Source organism: Palaemon carinicauda, chromosome 14 (genome assembly GCF_036898095.1).
Source record: "Palaemon carinicauda isolate YSFRI2023 chromosome 14, ASM3689809v2, whole genome shotgun sequence".
NCBI lineage: Eukaryota > Metazoa > Arthropoda > Malacostraca > Decapoda > Palaemonidae > Palaemon > Palaemon carinicauda.
Genome location: NC_090738.1, coordinates 32,588,274 through 32,605,753, shown reverse-complemented (window position 1 = coordinate 32,605,753; position 17,480 = coordinate 32,588,274). Strand labels below are relative to the sequence as shown.

The 17,480-nt window shown below is 40.7% G+C and overlaps 2 long non-coding RNA genes across 2 annotated transcripts in view; one reads left to right on the top strand and one right to left on the bottom strand.

Annotated features, from left to right (window-relative positions):
- Positions 1–470: 470 nt before the first annotated feature.
- Positions 471–10,192, bottom strand: LOC137653158 (uncharacterized). Its single transcript, XR_011046413.1, has 3 exons — positions 10,038–10,192; positions 8,737–9,385; positions 471–1,415 (listed from the first exon to the last, which is right to left on the bottom strand). It is a non-coding gene; the product is annotated as an uncharacterized lncRNA (long non-coding RNA).
- Positions 10,193–11,192: 1,000 nt separating this feature from the next.
- The window catches only part of LOC137653508 (uncharacterized), a 29,244-nt gene continuing 22,956 nt past the window's right edge, over positions 11,193–17,480 (top strand). The window contains exon 1 of the long non-coding RNA XR_011046506.1: positions 11,193–11,452. This is a non-coding gene — a long non-coding RNA (uncharacterized lncRNA). The remainder of the gene's footprint in view (positions 11,453–17,480) is intronic.

The following is a 17,480-nucleotide window of genomic DNA, read 5'->3' as shown; positions in this document are numbered from 1 at the left end:
TGGGACATGTCGAGACTTTTGATAGTGGGACACAAGAAGGAATAGGTTACGGCCACTACCCCGACCCCACCATGAGCAGCAAGAGAGTGCGTAGGTCGTTCCAAATATATTAGAAACCTAAACGACTTTACATGGAGTTTGAGTTCCTGACGTCACAAGCAACTGTTTGAGTGTGGATGGGGCTAAACTCCTGGTGTGCTTTAAGACTTTTCATATTATTAATGCACTCGGAAAATAAGTCTTGCGGTGCGCTCATTGCATTTGGGAACCACCGTGTCTGTTATACTAGAGATTTACTCAGGTAGTTTTAAGCATTATTTGCCCTTGAGGAAATACATTGGGTGGCGTGTCCATTATAAAAGCATGTATCAGTTTCCTTTGGCCAATATGCAAGCCTGCTAAAAAGTTTTGTCTTGATGCATTTATAAATTTAATGAAGCAAGTGGATTTTGGCTTAAATTGTAGAGAGATTTATTATCTTAAAGAGAGATTTATTATCTTAAGTAGTTTGTCATCTACTTTTAGATTTATACAGAGATTTTTCAAATACCTTCAACATACATAAGAGGTGATCTGCTTAATGCAGTCCTAGGACTCTTTCTTTATTCAAATTACATAGATTCGCCTTGCATCCTGAAAATCCCGTTCTATAAGATTTTTGTTAAACCTAAATTTTAAGGATAAGGATGAAGAACATGGCACTAAACAAGGAATAGGCATACAAAAGGGAAAAATAAATAATTTTCTTTTGGATAATCCTTTACAAATTTTTCTGGGCAATTTATTATAAAGTTTGAAAGGTACCTTACTGTTAGGCAAGATGATTTGATATACCGAAAGGTGTTCCAGAAGTTTATTAATTTAAACATTAGGTTTGATACCATAAATTAGTAATTATTGGCCTAAACCAAAGACTATCTTATCTACTCAAGATTGCATTTGACAAAGTTTTCTGAAGTTTATCTTTAATTGCAAAGTTTCTTGCGACTGAATATCAAAAGTACAGGAATTTAAAATGGGTTGCGACTGAATATCAAAAGTACAGGAATTTAAAATGGGTAGGTATAAGATTTTAATCAGTTTAAATTAATTTTATTTTTTTCATGTGTGAGGTAGACAAAGTAAATGGGGTCATTTATCACTGCTTTCAGCACAGCAGATACAGCATATTAGTTATTTCTCAATCCATTTTAGGAATGGTAGAGTCTAGTACTAGTGTCAAAAATATGTATAGTCATCTTTAATTTGTCAAAAATTAAAAAAAAAAATGCGAGGAACTAAGTATACAAATTTTGTACTTTTAAACTAATTTCAAAAGTATGCGTGAAAACCCAAGCAAATAAAAAATGGAATGTTCCTGGATGATTTGGGCAGCATTTTCCTTGAGCCACGGAGTGGGTGGACCATTACACATTCTGAAATTAGAAAGTCATTTTAGAAATGATACTTCCAGAAAAACTGTCTTTAAAGTGGGTACTTTTAAATCTTAGAACATGGCATCGTCTGTCAATTTAAAGTTTATAAAACTATCCACCAAGATAGCTTCATATAATTTTATGTAGAGTTCTATTATGCAAGTATTAGAAAAAAAAATCTTATTCAATCAGGACACTAAGTATGAAAATATGAAAATGTACCAAAGTAGTTATTTTCAAGAGAACCAGCTTAGATATAGCTACGAAATAACCTTATAGCAATTTTATAAAAAAAAAAAAGGAATATAAAGATTACAATACAAGAGGAAAGTCTGCTTACCTGTCAGATATACCAGTATCTGCGAAATGGGCTTAACCGGAATCAGATGGCAGAGGCATTTATTGTAAATTTTGACGTATTAACATTTCTAAGTTATGCTATATTAATTATTTAAGGGTAGCTGCTTTATTTAAATTTATCAACGGAAATTTTCAAAATTATTCAGCTGTTCAATAACTTATTCTAAGCAGGACCCACAAAAACTTGCAAATCTTAAAATTATAGACTAAGAAATTAAGTTTTTAGCATATTAAAATAGGGTTTATGCATACAAGAAGTTTAAATTTTAGCTGCTTAAACTATGATTAATTCAACTACTCTGGTCATATTTAAAAATAGTTATTTTCATTAGTAAAATAAATTTTTGAATATACTTACCCGATGATCATGTAGCTGTCAACTCCGTTGCCCGACAGAAATCTACGGTCGGGATACGCCAGCGATCGCTATCCAGGTGAGGGTGTACTCAACAGCGCCATCTGTGAGCAGGTACTCAAGTACTTCTTGTCAACAAGAACTCAATTTTCTCCTCGGTCCACTGGTTCTCTATGGGGAGGAAGGGCGGGTTCTTTAATTCATGATCATCGGGTAAGTATATTCAAAAATTTATTTTACTAATGAAAATAACATTTTTCAATATTAATCTTACCCGATGATCATGTAGCTGATTCACACCCAGGGTGGTGGGTGGAGACCAGCATACATGTTAACAAAGAAGCTAAGTATCCCGTATTTCATTTTATTAGTTATTCAAAATAACAAACATAAAATAAATAAGTACCTGGTAAGGAAGTCGACTTGAACCATTACTCTGCCTTTATTAAGTACGTCTTCCTTACTGAGCCTAGCGGTCCTCTTAGGATGCTGAACGACTCTTAGGTGCTGAAGTATAAAGGGCTGCAACCCATACTAAAGGACCTCATCACAACCTCTAACCTAGGCGCTTCTCAAGAAAGAATTGACCACCCGCCAAATCAACCAGGATGCGGAAGGCTTCTTAGCCGACCGTACAACCCAAAGAACAACAATAAAAAGTATTCAAGAGAAAGGTTAAAAAGGTTATGGGATTATGGGAATGTAGTGGCTGAGCCCTCACCTACTACTGCACTCGCTGCTACGAATGGTCCCAGGGTGTAGCAGTTCTCGTAAAGAGACTGGACATCTTTGAGATAGAATGATGCGAACACTGACTTGCTTCTCCAATAGGTTGCATCCATAACACTCTGCAGAGAACGGTTCTGTTTGAAGGCCACTGAAGTAGCCACAGCTCTCACTTCATGTGTCCTTACCTTCAGCAAAGCAAGGTCTTCTTCCTTCAGATGAGAATGCGCTTCTCTAATCAGAAGCCTGATGTAGTAAGAAACTGCGTTCTTAGACATTGGTAGAGAAGGCTTCTTGATAGCACACCATAAGGCTTCTGATTGTCCTCGTAATGGTTTTGACCTGGTTTTGACCTTCTTAGATAGTACCTAGGAGCTCTAACTGGGCAAAGTACTCTCTCCAGTTCGTTCCCCACCAAGTTGGACAGGCTTGGGATCTCGAACGACTTAGGCCAAGGACGTGAAGGAAGCTCGTTTTTAGCCAAAAAACAGAGCTGCAAGGAACATGTAGCCGTTTCAGATGTGAAACCTATGTTCCTGCTGAAGGCGTGGATCTCACTTACTCTTTTAGCTGTTGCTAAGCACACGAGGAAAAGAGTTTTAATGTGAGGTCCTTAAAAGAGGCTGATTGGAGCGGTTCAAATCTTGATGACATAAGGAACCTTAGGACCACGTCTAGATTCCAGCCTGGAGTGGACAACCGACGTTCCTTTGAGGTCTCAAAAGACCTAAGGAGGTCCTGAAGATCTTTGTTGGTGGAAAGATCCAAGCCTCTGTGGCGGAAAACCGCTGCCAACATACTTCTGTAACCCTTGATCGTAGGAGCTGATAGGGATCTTACGTTCCTTAGATGTAACAGGAAGTCAGCAATCTGGGTTACAGTGGTACTGGTTGAGGAAACTGCATTGGCCTTGCACCAGCTTCGGAAGACTTCCCATTTAGACTGATAGACTGAGAGTGGATGTCCTCCTTGCTCTGGCAATCGCTCTGGCTGCCTCCTTCGAAAAGCCTCTAGCTCTTGAGAGTCTTTCGATAGTCTGAAGGCAGTCAAACGAAGAGCGTGGAGGTTTGGGTGTACCTTCTTTACGTGAGGTTGACGCAGAAGGTCCACTCTTAGAGGAAGAGTCCTGGGAACGTCGACCAGCCATTGCAGTACCTCTGAACCATTCTCTCGCGGGCCAGAGGGGAGCAACCAACGTCAGCCGTGTCCCTTTGTGAGAGGCGAACTTCTGAAGTACCCTGTTGACAATCTTGAACGGCGGGAATGCATACAGGTCGAGATGGGACCAATCCAGCAGAAAGGCATCCACGTGAACTGCTGCTGGGTCTGGAATCGGAGAACAATACAACGGGAGCCTCTTGGTCATCGAGGTAGCGAACAGATCTATGGTTGGCTGACCCCACAGGGCCCAAAGTCTGCTGCAAACATTCTTGTGAAGGGTCCACTCTGTGGGGATGACCTGACCCTTCCGGCTGAGGCGATCTGCCATGACATTCATATCGCCCTGAATGAACCTCGTTACCAGCGTGAGCTTTCGATCTTTTGACCAAATGAGGAGGTCCCTTGCGATCTCGAACAACTTCCTCGAATGAGTCCCTCCCTGCTTGGAGATTTAAGCCAAGGCTGTGGTGTTGTCGGAGTTCACCTCCACCACCTTGTTTAGCTGGAGGGACTTGAAGTTTATCAAGGCCAGATGAACCGCCAACAACTCCTTGCAATTGATGTGAAGTGTCCTTTGCTCCTGATTCCATGTTCCCGAGCATTCCTGTCCGTCCAATGTCGCACCCCAGCCCGTGTCTGATGCGTCCGAGAAGAGACGGTGGTCAGGGGTCTGAACAGCTAATGGTAGACCTTCCTTGAGAAGAATGCTGTTCTTCCACCACGTTAGAGTAGACCTCATCTCTTCGGAAAAAGGAACTGAGACCGTCTCTAGCGTCATGTCCTTTATCCAGTGAGCAGCTAGATGATACTGAAGGGGGCGGAGGTGGAGTCTCCCTAACTCGATGAACAGGGCCAGCGATGAAAGAGTCCCTGTTAGACTCATCCACTGCCTGACTGAGCATCGGTTCCTTCTCAGCATGCTCTGGATGTATTCTAGGGCTTGGTTGATCCTTGGGGCCGACTGAAAAGCCCGAAAAGCTCGACTCTGAATCTCCATACCCAGGTAGACAATGGTCTGGGATGGGACGAGCTGGGACTTCTCTAAATTGACCAGGAGGCCCAGTTCCTTGGTCAGATCCATAGTCCATCTGAGGTTCTCCAGACAGCGACGACTTGTGGGAGCTCTTAAAAGCCAGTCGTCTAAATAGAGGGAGGCTCTGATGTCTGCCAAGTGAAGGAATTTTGCAATATTCCTCATCAGTCTGGTAAACACAAGAGGTGCCGTTCTTAGGCCAAAGCACAGGGCTTGGAACTGGTACACTACCTTTCCAAAGACGAATCTTAGGAAAGGTTGGGAGTCTGGATGGATGGGGACGTGAAAGTATGAGTCTTTCAGGTCTAACGAGACCATCCAGTCCTCCTGCCTGACCACTGCTAGGACCGACTTCGTCGTCTCCATCGTGAACGTCTGCTTGGTGACAAAAGCATTGAGAGCACTGACGTCCAGCACCGGTCTCCAACCTCCTGTCTTCTTGGCTACCAGGAAGAGACGGTTGTAAAATCCCGGGGATTGATGATCCCGGACTATGACCACCGCTTCCTTTTGTAGCAAGAGCGACACCTCTTGTTGCAACGCTAGCCTCTTGTCCTTCTCCTTGTAGTTGGGAGAGAGGTTGATGGGAGACGTAGCTAGAGGGGGATTGCGGCAGAACGGAATTCTGTATCCCTCCCTTAGCCACTTCACAGACTGAGCGTCTGCACCTCTGCTCTCCCAAGCTTGCCAGAAGGTCTCGAGTCTGGCTCCTACTGCTGTCTGGAGAGGAAGGCAGTCAAAACTTGCCTTTTGCGGACTTGGAACCCTTCTTGGACTTGCCACGGTGACTGTCTGCATGGGTACCTCCTCTGCTGGAGGTTCTGCCACGAAAGGGCAGGATGAACCTAGAAGCAGGTGTGTCAACTGCTGCAGGGCGGAAGGGTCTAGGCACGGAAGGTAAGGTTTTAGCCTTACGTGCAGAAGAAGCCATCAGATCATGAGTATCCTTCTGGATAAGTGAGGCAGCCATCCCCTTAATCAACTCCTCCGGAAACAGACACTTGGAGAGAGGAGCAAACAACAACTCTGACTTCTGGCAAGGAGTGATACCAGCAGACAAGAAGGAGCAAATATGTTCTCTCTTCTTAAGGACTCCTGATACATATGAAGCCGCAAGTTCACCAGACCCATCCCGAATTGCCTTGTCCATGCTAGACATGATCAGCATGGCCGAGTCCTTATCTGAAGGGGAAGTCTTCCTGCTTAAGGCTCCCAAACACCAATCTAGGAAGTTGAATATCTCGAAGGCACGAAAGACTCCCTTCAACAGATTATCTAAATCGGAAAAGGACCAGCAGATCTTCGAACGTCTCATAGCCAACCTGCGGGGAGAGTCAACCAGACTTGAGAAGTCGGCCTGGGCAGAGGCAGGAACCCCCAAGCCGGGTTCCTCTCCCGTGGCATACCAGACGCTCGACTTAGAAGCAAGCTTGGGAGGAGGAAACACAAAAGAGGTCCTTCCCAGTTGCTTCTTGGAATGCAACCAGTCCCCCATAACCCTCAAAGCTCTCCTAGATGATCTGGCGAGAACAAGCTTGGTGAAGGCAGGCGCAGCAGACTGCATGCCCAGAGCAAACTCGGAGGGAGGAGAACGAGGGGTTGCAGACACAAAATGCTCAGGATACAAGTCCCTGAACAAGGCAAGGACTTTGCGAAAGTCTGAGGAGGGTGGCGAAGACTTGTGTCCTTCAATATCAGAGTGAGGTTCATCCAGATGTGCAGCTTCATCATCCGATACATCATCATCCGAAAGTTGAGTTGTGAGTGGCAAAGGCAGAGCAGCAAGCTGAACGGCTGAATCCGGCAGAACGGGTGCATGCGTACCTGCGGATCCAACATCATGCCTCTGCTGGTCGGTCTGCGAGCTGGCAACAACAAAAGCAGAGGGCTGGTGTGTGGGAGGGGCTGCGGTGGGCTGAGGAGCATGCGGTATGGTATGCAGAGCATGCTGTAAGGTATGCGGCTCATGCTGCATGGTATGCGGAGCATGCTGTAAGGTATGCAGAGCATGCTGCATGGGCTGAGGAGAATGCCGCATAGTGCTGGAACCCGGCAACTCCTGATGCGGCAGCTCACGCATGTTAGCAGATGGTGCAGCAAGAACATGCGTCTGGCAGGGAGGACTGCGCATCGGTGGAGGAGCTCTCACAGGTGGAGTGTGGGAGCAGGCAGCCGCAGTATCTGCTGAGCGCACAACCTCTGCGGGTTGTAGGTTAACAGGAGAGGTGTTAACTTTCTCTGCATGATACTCCTGCATGAATGCCGCAAGCTGAGACTGCATAGTCTGCAGCATGGACCACTTAGGGTCTACTGTGGTTGGAGCAACAACAGACTGAGCAGTAGCCTGTTGAGGAACCACTCTACCTCTCTTGGGAGGTGTGCAGTCATCAGATGACTGTGGCGAGTCCGAACTGACCCAGTGGCTACACCTGGGCCGTTGGACTAGCTCGGAAGGGACCTTACGTTTGAGCGGTCGTGAGACCTTGGTCCACCGTTTCCTCCTGGAAACTTCTTCCACAGACGAGGAATGTAAGGGCTCATTCGTCTGTATGTGGATGGGACGATCCTTAACAGATACGTCCGCAACCACTGAGGATACATCCGTGCGCCGATCAAGGCCTGCCGAACCCTTTGGTCCTTCGACATTGCTTCTCCCCTGGGCTTGGGAGCTTGCAAGAGGTCCCGGACTGGGAGGACGACTGGCACGCACAGATGTACCCTCATGCGCAACACTGACACTGACACTATGCACATCACTAGCACTAACACTTCCCACTGCACTCTTCGCTTTCAGCTCTCTGACATCTGCCAAGAGCTGATTGCGGTCACTAACCAACGACTCCACCTTCTCACCGAGAGCCTGAATGGCACGCAACATATCAGCCATTGCAGGCTGAGCACTCGTAGCAGGTTCGGGAGTCACCACCACAGGGGAAGGAAAAGGTTGAGGGGCATGGGGAGAGGAAAAATCCACAGAGCGAGAAGAACTCGCTCCTATCTCTCTCCTTCTCTAACCTACGTGCATATCTAAGGAATTCGTTAAAATCTAATTCCGAAAGCCCAGCACATTCCCCACATCGATCTTCCAATTGACAGGATTTACCCCTACAATTGGAACATACGGTGTGAGGATCTATAGAGGCCTTCGGAAGACGCCTAGTACAAGTCCTAACACTACACTGCCTGTATTTAGGAACTTGGGACTGGTCAGACATCTTGAATTTAGAAGTAGTCAAGGGGGAATTCCAAAATTAAGCAAAGTTCGTTAACCAATAAATCAAATTAATTCCAAAAGCTTGCTAAGCTAAGGATAAAGCTTCCTGAACAGCGAAGGCTAAACTTTAGAGCAAATACATCACCAAATCGTGAACAATAACTCCAAAATCAACAGCGTATCCAAGTAGGTCTTGCCGGCGGCATGACAGAGGAAAAATTGAGTTCTGGTTGACAAGAAGTACTTGAGTACCTGCTCACAGATGGCGCTGTTGAGTACACCCCCACCTGGATAGCGATCGCTGGCGTATCCCGACCGTAGATTTCTGTCGGGCAACGGAGTTGACAGCTACATGATCATCGGGTAAGATTAATATTGAAAAACCGAAGTTGCAGAGATGAGTGTGCTAGAGCAGCTAGACACTCCAAACAGGCAGTATTGGTAGTCCTAAGTTAATATATTAAGCACTTACCAGCTTGTTGCGGCCTCAGGTATTTGGAGGGCTAAAGGTAGACTGGAGGTCAATGTTGACTAACTGCAAGCTCTTGTGCATCCTCCATTAGTCTAGTTTCAGAAAACACTAACGTGTCGTGCATCCTCCATTAGTCTAGTTTCAGAAAACACTAACGTGTCCTGTAACTATGCTTTTCTTGAGAGCACAAACTAGTGGCCATAAAAAAATTGGCCTTTTAACTAATTCCCATTGTATATATGAATTTACTTAATATATTCAGAAACTCATTAAAGATAATTTTACTTTTTGTAGAATTCTAGAACACCTGGATCCCAAGTCTGACTTTTACGAATAAGGGATCACAGTCAGCTTTGTCCTATTGACCGACAGGTTGTGTTAGTATTACATTACCACAGTTCTCGGAAGGCTCTTTTGGAATAAAGTCTTCTGACGAATGGTGCCACAAATTTAAGCCATGATCCTCAAGAGATATTGAAAGGGGAAGTCACTGTGACCACTTCTGTGAAAATGTCACAAGCAGTCTTGAAAGGTCTCCCAGAAACCATTTTCTCAGCACCTTGACTTGCCTTTTCCAAGAGAGCAATATCTTAAAACAATTGGGTTGTATCTACATCACTGCAAGCCTTATGCCATACCCTATGCACACCTAAAAATGAATATAGTCAGTACATAATCAAGAAGAAAACTTATAAATTTCAATATGTTTTAATTCTAAAGCTTACCAGGAAGCATAATCCTACTTATGAAAACTAATTAAGCTTAGAACTCAGAATACTTAGGCTTTACTGGGGGAATTCATAAAAAATCTAATAGTTGAAAAACTTAATAGCAAGAAAAATTATTGCTCCAGGCTTACTTTAACTTAAGTTCTATGAATATATTTCAGCTATACACGAAGACAAATCTAGTTTTACACTTCCAATGATTTCAGTTAATCACTACGTCTACGTCAGATTAATTTTTACACTATAGGTGATTATCAATATCATAGCTACTCTAACAACCCTAGGAATGTCTAATCGAAGGTTCTGTAGAAGTAACCAATAGAAGTTTAAGCACAAATTAAACCATTACCTTTAAACCATCACATAAATTTTCAATTTACGGCATCAGATAAAATTTGCTATAAAATACTTTCAGCAAGGGAGCTAGCTTTAGTTTCAAGACCAATCTAATCAAGTCATAAAATATCAACAATTGAAGCTATCATAAATAATCCTAACCAAAGTTAAAAAGTGCTTCGACAAAAGACTTAACATTTAATGTAACAACACAAACAAAATTTATAGTGCAATTACCTTACATCCACGACGATGATGTTTAAGGATTATGTATGCAAAGAAGTGTTACACTGTCCTACATCCAACACCACAATTCCACGACGCTACTAAGTAATGAATCTTGTGATCGACTAAAAGTAGGGTTCAACAGCCAATCACAAGCTTCCCCCAAACAAGGATGAGAAAACGACCCATGTACGGTCAAAGGGACAAAGAAGGATCCTTTAGGCGTCATTACGTCATGACAGGTACCACTGACATCTGTTGGCAGAGTGTAAATTATAAAGATAACTCGTATATAGTATAGTAGAAAAGGAACAAAGGACTATTGATTATATTCTATAAAATTATGGCTTATATAGAAAAGGAAGGTAAAAGTTGATTGATTTTATTTTATAAGATTATATCTCATCTAAAATACATAATATAACATTCATTAGACTGTATTACGGAGTGCAATTTTTTAATATTTTATTTTAAACTACGTTCACGATTCATTATTTCCCACGTTCAAAGGAATGAGGTTATCTATAGGAAAATCAAGCACACACTCTCTCTCTCTCTCTCTCTCTCTCTCTCTCTCTCTCTCTCTCTCTCTCTCTCTCTCTCTCTCTCTCTCTCTCTCAAAATATCCATTTAACCCGGTCACATTCAAATTTAGTTTTATCTGCCATTAAGAGTGTAAATTGATAAGTTATGAATCCTATTTTGTTTACTTAACAACTGGAGCCAATCTTATTCTTCTTTTAATTTATGTAGCCAAAGGTAATATATATTTCTATTTTTTTTTATATATGAAATAAAGAGTTTATATATCTTACAACATTGCACAAATAATACGAACAAATAATTGAAACTGTTCCCATATCATAAACGCCTTTTGTATATATATATATATATATATATATATATATATATATATATATATATATATATATATATATATATATATATATATATATATATATATATATATATATATAGAGTCAGCGTACGAAATGCAATTAGTTGTAAAACTAATTTTCTCGCAGAAATTTTGGCTTCCGTAATTTTTTTCGTAACTTCCACTTAACCAACAGGTGTCGCTGTTACTTAGATGTCGCTGTTACTTATCATTGGAATGAGTAAAGTTTAACTGCGCTTTAATACTCCTTGTCAGGACTCGGGAACCGCTTAGCAGTTGCTCACTTCTTTGTTTAGAAACCGGTCGGACGGCGGATGCTTGATACTAGGTTATCCATTATTTAATCTCCGTTATGGCCGAATTGTGAATTTGATAAAACTAGTATGTTAAATTATGTTTGAGTATGTTGAACATTTTGCCAAGACTATACTTAAGAACAGTCATCTGATCGCATTCAAATCGTATGGGAACTTGATTTTTGTGTGTTAGCATAACTGCAGAAGTGGTTGCCTCTACTGTGGATTTAAAGGTAAGCTATGCTTGGTTTAGTTACGACATTCAATTCTAGATATTTATATAGATCTGCCACTAATTCTTTAGGATGTTTGTTCGTGAAGTGTGTTAAGTTCGAAGAATTTGTGGTTAAGGTTCTGTGCTGTAACTAGTGTATGTTTAGTGTCTTGTCTGTGTGCATCAGGATCCCGGCGTGGATTATAAGGGTATTGTGAAAGTGGAATATGCTGATTGAATCCCGTAATTAAATCTGCATTTTACACTTGGATGATTTTTAGGTCTTGTATTTTAATTGTTGGTTTAACGAGGAAATGCGTGCTTTTCTTATAAATAACTACTGCATTAAATAAAAAATTTTGGACTGATTACCAATTTTTAAGTTTTTTTTTATAAAACATTGGACCAATTAGAATTAAAAAAGTGGTTGGCCATTAGTGCATTCTAATTTGTTACACGATTTTCTGCTGAAATTATATCTCTACACTAAACATTTGGGTCCTAAATCCTGAAGATTGTTTCGACGTCAGGTAGGGTAAGAAACGGTTGATTTAAAAAAATTAATAAAATTTTAATGACTTTTTTTTTTTTTTTTTTTTTTTTTTTTTTTTTTTTTTTTTTTTTTTTTTTTTTTTTTCATCGCTAGGGTGGGGCGTTTTACTGGGGGAGTGCCTTACGCTCAAAAGTTTTTGGCCGTAAATATATCGTAATTGTTAGATTTAATTTTGGTCATGCAATGATCAATCCGCTATAAAAGTTTATATCTTCTGACTTGTCGTTATTTTTTTCCGCGGGTTGGTAATTTTAATGATGGTTAAAATGACTGCGGAAGCTAATTTGCAATTAAATTGGCATAAGATAGGATGTGTACCTGTTGAAATTTCTTACGCTAGTGCTCCTTAGATAGTGGGGCTATTTAGTAGCTTGTTTCTTTTGGCGAATAGAAATATTTGATATTTGCTTTTGTTAGATTGAAGAACCACCAAACAAGGTTATTTCTTAAGTTTTGATATAAACTAATATGGGTTAAAATAATTTGTAGTAGGTAGGTTGGCCAGGACACCAGCTACCCGTTGAGATACTACCACCAGAGTTATGGGGTCTTTTGACTGGCCAGATAGTACTACATTGGATCCTTCTCTCTGGTTATGGTTTATTTTCCCTTTGCCTATACTCACACCGAATAGTCTGGCCTATTCTTTACATATTCTCCTGTCCTCCTACACCTGACAACAGATTACTAAACAATTCTTCTTACTGCACTGTAATTGTTCAGTGGCCACTTTCCTCTTTGTAAGGGTAGAAGATTCTTTAGCTATGGTAAGCAGCTCGTGGAGAAGGACACTCCAAAATCAAACCATTGTTCTCTAATCTTGGGTAGTGCCATAGCCTCTGTACCATGGTCTTCCACTGTCTGGGGTTAGTTCTCTTGCTTGAGGATACACTCGGGCACACTGTTCTATCTTAAATCTTATTTCTCTTCCTCTTGTTTTGTTAGTTTTTATAGTTTATAATATTTATTCTAATATTGTTGCTCTTCTGAAAATATTTTATTTCCTTGTTCCCTTTCCTCACTGAGTTATTTTCCCGTTGGAGCCCCTGGGCCTATGGCATCCTGCTTTTCCAACTAGGGTTGTAGGTTAGCAAGTAATAATAGCAACAATGTACTTTAAATTTACCATAAATTTGTTTATGCTTACCGGTCTGAAAATAGTCTGTTTGAAATTTTAATATACATTCAGCGAGCCTTATAAAATGTTACATCAAAGATTTATTTAAGGGCATTGTCAAATTTAGTGGTTCATTGTAGGCTAATTTGAGTTTCTGCCAGATAAGCCTTCCCAAGTTTCTGATAGTCTTGAGTTATTGGATAATATACCCTGATTACTAACGAAACTTTTAATTAGCATTTTTGTCCAATAGGGGGCTGGGACATAGCTGGGACATAATTTTTTTTCACTCGTGGCGACTTCGACTTGAGCCAGTCCAAAGTTAAGACTGATTGGGACTTGGGAGTAAGCCCAAGACGCAAGTGTGCATGCCTTGCTTGATTTTCACTTCAGCCAACTGTTTTGTTTCTTTTATGACGTAATCATTACATGTTTATTTTTAACTATGTAATAGTTCCCGGATTTTGTTTTAGTCACACGAAGTCTCCAATTAATAAGATTATGGTACAGGTAAAATAGCTTTGCATTTAGTTTAAGCTTAATAGCCTATCTGCTATGCGAGAGTGGCCTCAGTTGCAAACTTGTTTTGCGAAAATTTGGAGGGAGCAATTAGCAATCAGGAGGAAAGTAGAATCTATTTTGAAATCGTGCAATGTCATCCATTTCGGTAATTGGTTAGCTTGAAAACTATTCATTCAATGTATGGAATTAAAATATTTCCCCGAATAGCCTTTCGCTTGCCAGGACAGACCCCCCCTTAAGGTCAGTGATTTTCAGGGCACTACTGAACCTAATAAACCCACCTAACCTAGCCTAGGGGCCCTGTACCCCTACCGGGGGGGGGGGGCCTCCGCCCCCCCTGCGACCCCCCCCCTTTACCCCGGGCTAAATTTAAATATATATTTTGCTAAGTCACTTCTTACCTTAAATGGAACCTGACGATGATGTGGAAGGCTGTGGTTGACCCTCTTCTGAATCATCAAAAGCTACTGGAACCCGTTGTGCCTCAGATTGTGGAGGATACAGTTTGCTGGCCGTGATAAAAAAATGGAGCAGCTCCTCTTCAGGGTATTTGTGTATAAAAATAAAACGAGACAAATACTACCTGAAGTATTCACAACGGTTACCAGGCTGTTGTATCCATTCCTTCAGCTCCCGCCAAAGACGTTCAATGTTTTGGGTATGGGTGTCAGGGTTTGAAGGATCCACAAAATTTTCAGAATGGTTCACAGTACGGTGATCGTATCCAAGAGACTGCAGAGAATTATGAGCCCGCCACTTATCACTAACAACAATGCTGCCCCGTTTAATGTACTTCTCAATTAAAGGGATGAGGGTAGCTGCATCACGCTTCCGTGGTAATGGGTCAATTAAAGGCACAATAAATTTTTTTTTGGACTGCCTCTCAATACCCCCCAACACCCATATGTCACTCAGAGGCCTTCCACGGTCATACTTCAGTTTTCCAAAATGAGATTCGTCAATCTCAACGATTACACCTTCACCACCAATAGCCTCTTGGTTATCAAAACTAAATTCAGTCACTTCTGAACAAAAGCTTCTCCAGTCTACACTAGGAGGAGATATACTGAGGCCCTTAATTACAAAATGGTGGTCCCAACACTTATGCAACCAGTGATTGACAAATAAAATTAATTTCCACGGGGGAAGGTGGGACCCGTGAAGAAAAGTTCCCTTATAGTCACTAACACTATAATTGCACAAACGCCTTTTCTTCGTTTTAGGTATTTTCACTGATTTTGTACAATACCACACATGTCTATCTTCACGGAAAAGTAAAGGCGAATCACATTTAGCACACGAAACACTTGTAGGTAACACTAAATGCTCTCGAAGAAACCGATTCACAATGTCTGGGGTACCATTATAATTACCATGAAATCGGCCGATCACTTCAAAATAAGAATAACGACATATATCGCACACCTGCACCGGAGGATCCATGACAGTTAAGTAACGAGAAAACTTAACCGGCAGGTTTCCAACCCAAAAACAAATGACAATCAGGTTACAATGTTATATTGCACGAAAAACAGATCCTTGAAACAAGAATAAGAGACAAAATGAATCTTCTAATAATAACCCTTGAAAAGATCCCAGTAGTATTTTGATTGGAGGAGCGACATTAGTGGGAGGAGCAAATGCGCATTCAAGCAAATATTGTCACATTACGCAATGGGGAGGAGCCAAGTAGGATGAAAACAGATATACAAACTAACAAGAGGTACCTTGCGTGGCCATGGAAAGATATACACTGAACTTAGAAAAAGTCAAGACCTTCAATACCTGAAATAGTTTTTTCTCCTTAAGTATGCATTAGCGACAATAAAGTATCAAGAGGAAGTATTCGGTTATCACGTGCTGTACTAGGGAAACATATTATTATAATACATTTCCCATAATGGATGAAACTGTAATAATACCCGGAAAAGTTTCCTGCTCGCTGATTTTTTGCACAATTTAATTCTAACCAATCAGCAAGCAGGAAACATTTCTGAGTTAAAAGGGCACCGCTGTGAGTCGGTGCAAATGCGCCTCATTAGATAAAATTGTAGTCACCGCTGAGCAAAAAAGTTAGGATTAAGTGAATCATATTTCGAATAGGCTATTTAACCGGTCCCGGTAAAATAGACAAACTTTTAAGCTTATTTTGCCGGTCCGGTAAAATAGACAAACATGCTTTGAAGCTTATTTTGGCGGTCTCAAACAAATATGAATATTTTATTGTTTTATAGGTTCCTGGCAATGTTGTAGGCAAATGTATAAAAAAAGCACTAAGCAAGAAATTATCTAACAAGTCAATGGCAAATATATTGAAAAATAGTTGTTGACCAAATGTATAAAAAACGAAAATTGGTTGTTGAACAGTTCTATCTTACAAACTTGAAAAGGCTCTTACCTAAAAGGCAATGTTTTTTGAAATAGCACTTGGCAATAATTCTTCTTACAATTATATTTCACAACATTGGCACAGCTGCTAAGCCCAAACCGTCCACAGAAGTGAGCGAATTACAGCAGATTGCTGATTACTTGAAATCCCAGCCAGAGCCAGGGCTTTCTACTGATTACCTAATAGATAAGAACTCACTGGCTGGCATATTTATCCAAGATGCATCCATGCAGCACACCTTAAGCCAGTTTCCTGAGCTCACACTTGCTGATTTTACTCACAAGGCAAATGAACTCAGGATGCCATTCTATCTCATGACTACTGTTGATGGCATTGGTGAAACAAATTATAGCAGCCTTCAGATTCAGCTCTTCGAGACCAAAAATCCCAAAAAGATTGACATCAGAGTTATTCTCACAGACAGAGATGTGGTCGAAAGAACTGTATTCACTGAAGAAATTTCAAATGCTAACCTTCAAATATGCCTTTTATCATGTTCTTAGAACATTCAAACGTGAAATTACAACTGAGAAAATGGGTATTACTGGTGGTGAGAAAACCACTATCTTGGAGATCATTCAGAAGTTGGCATATTCAAGATCTGAAAAAGAATACAAAGTTCATTATGAAGAACTTAAGAGCCACACAATTGCATAATGTACTTCGTTACTATGATTCTAACTGGCACCAAATAAGAAAGCAATGGGTAGAGGGGCTCAAACACCAACAGATGTCTCTAGGTGAGAGGACTAATAATAGGCTAAAGTCTCAGTTTCAGAAGTTGAAGTCAATGACAGCAAGCTATCATTCACTGCTTGAGTTCTTGTCTTACCTAAAGATAAGAACAGAGCGTGATAAGAAAATGTTTAAGCTGGTTTACAAAGTGCCCTGCAATAGCACGGTGAATGTGTTAGCTCTTCAGTCAGGATTTGAGCAAGATGGATTCTGTGGTCTGTGACTGTTGTCTTCAGTGGGTGCACCTTAAGTGTATTGGTAAAAGAACGCTCTCGAAAGTTAAGTTTTGGATTTGCAGACTGTTATGCCTAAAAATTCTGAGACAGTTGTATTTATTTTTATAATTAATTAAAGAATCGTTTTAATTTTTTTTTTAATTTGTAGTGAACAAGATTCAAAATTCTTTAAAATTATATAAATAAATTTGTTTTAAGTGTTTTGTGATTTTTTAGTTTTATTGTCATTATTTATATTTACCGGCAAAATAAGCTTAAAAGCAGGTTTGTCTATTTTACCGGGACCGGCAAAATAAGCTTAAAAGCAGGTTTGTCTATTTTACCGGAACCGGTAAACTTCCATGAGTAATATGTTTTAATATAGAAACGCAGAAAAAGCTTTAATAATTAAGGGATGCAGTTTTATAGTGAAAACTCCCGTTTTCTTTGAAAATAACTGCATATACCATATATCCTACGGTAAATGGGGTCATCCAGTGGGAACTGTGTGTTTTG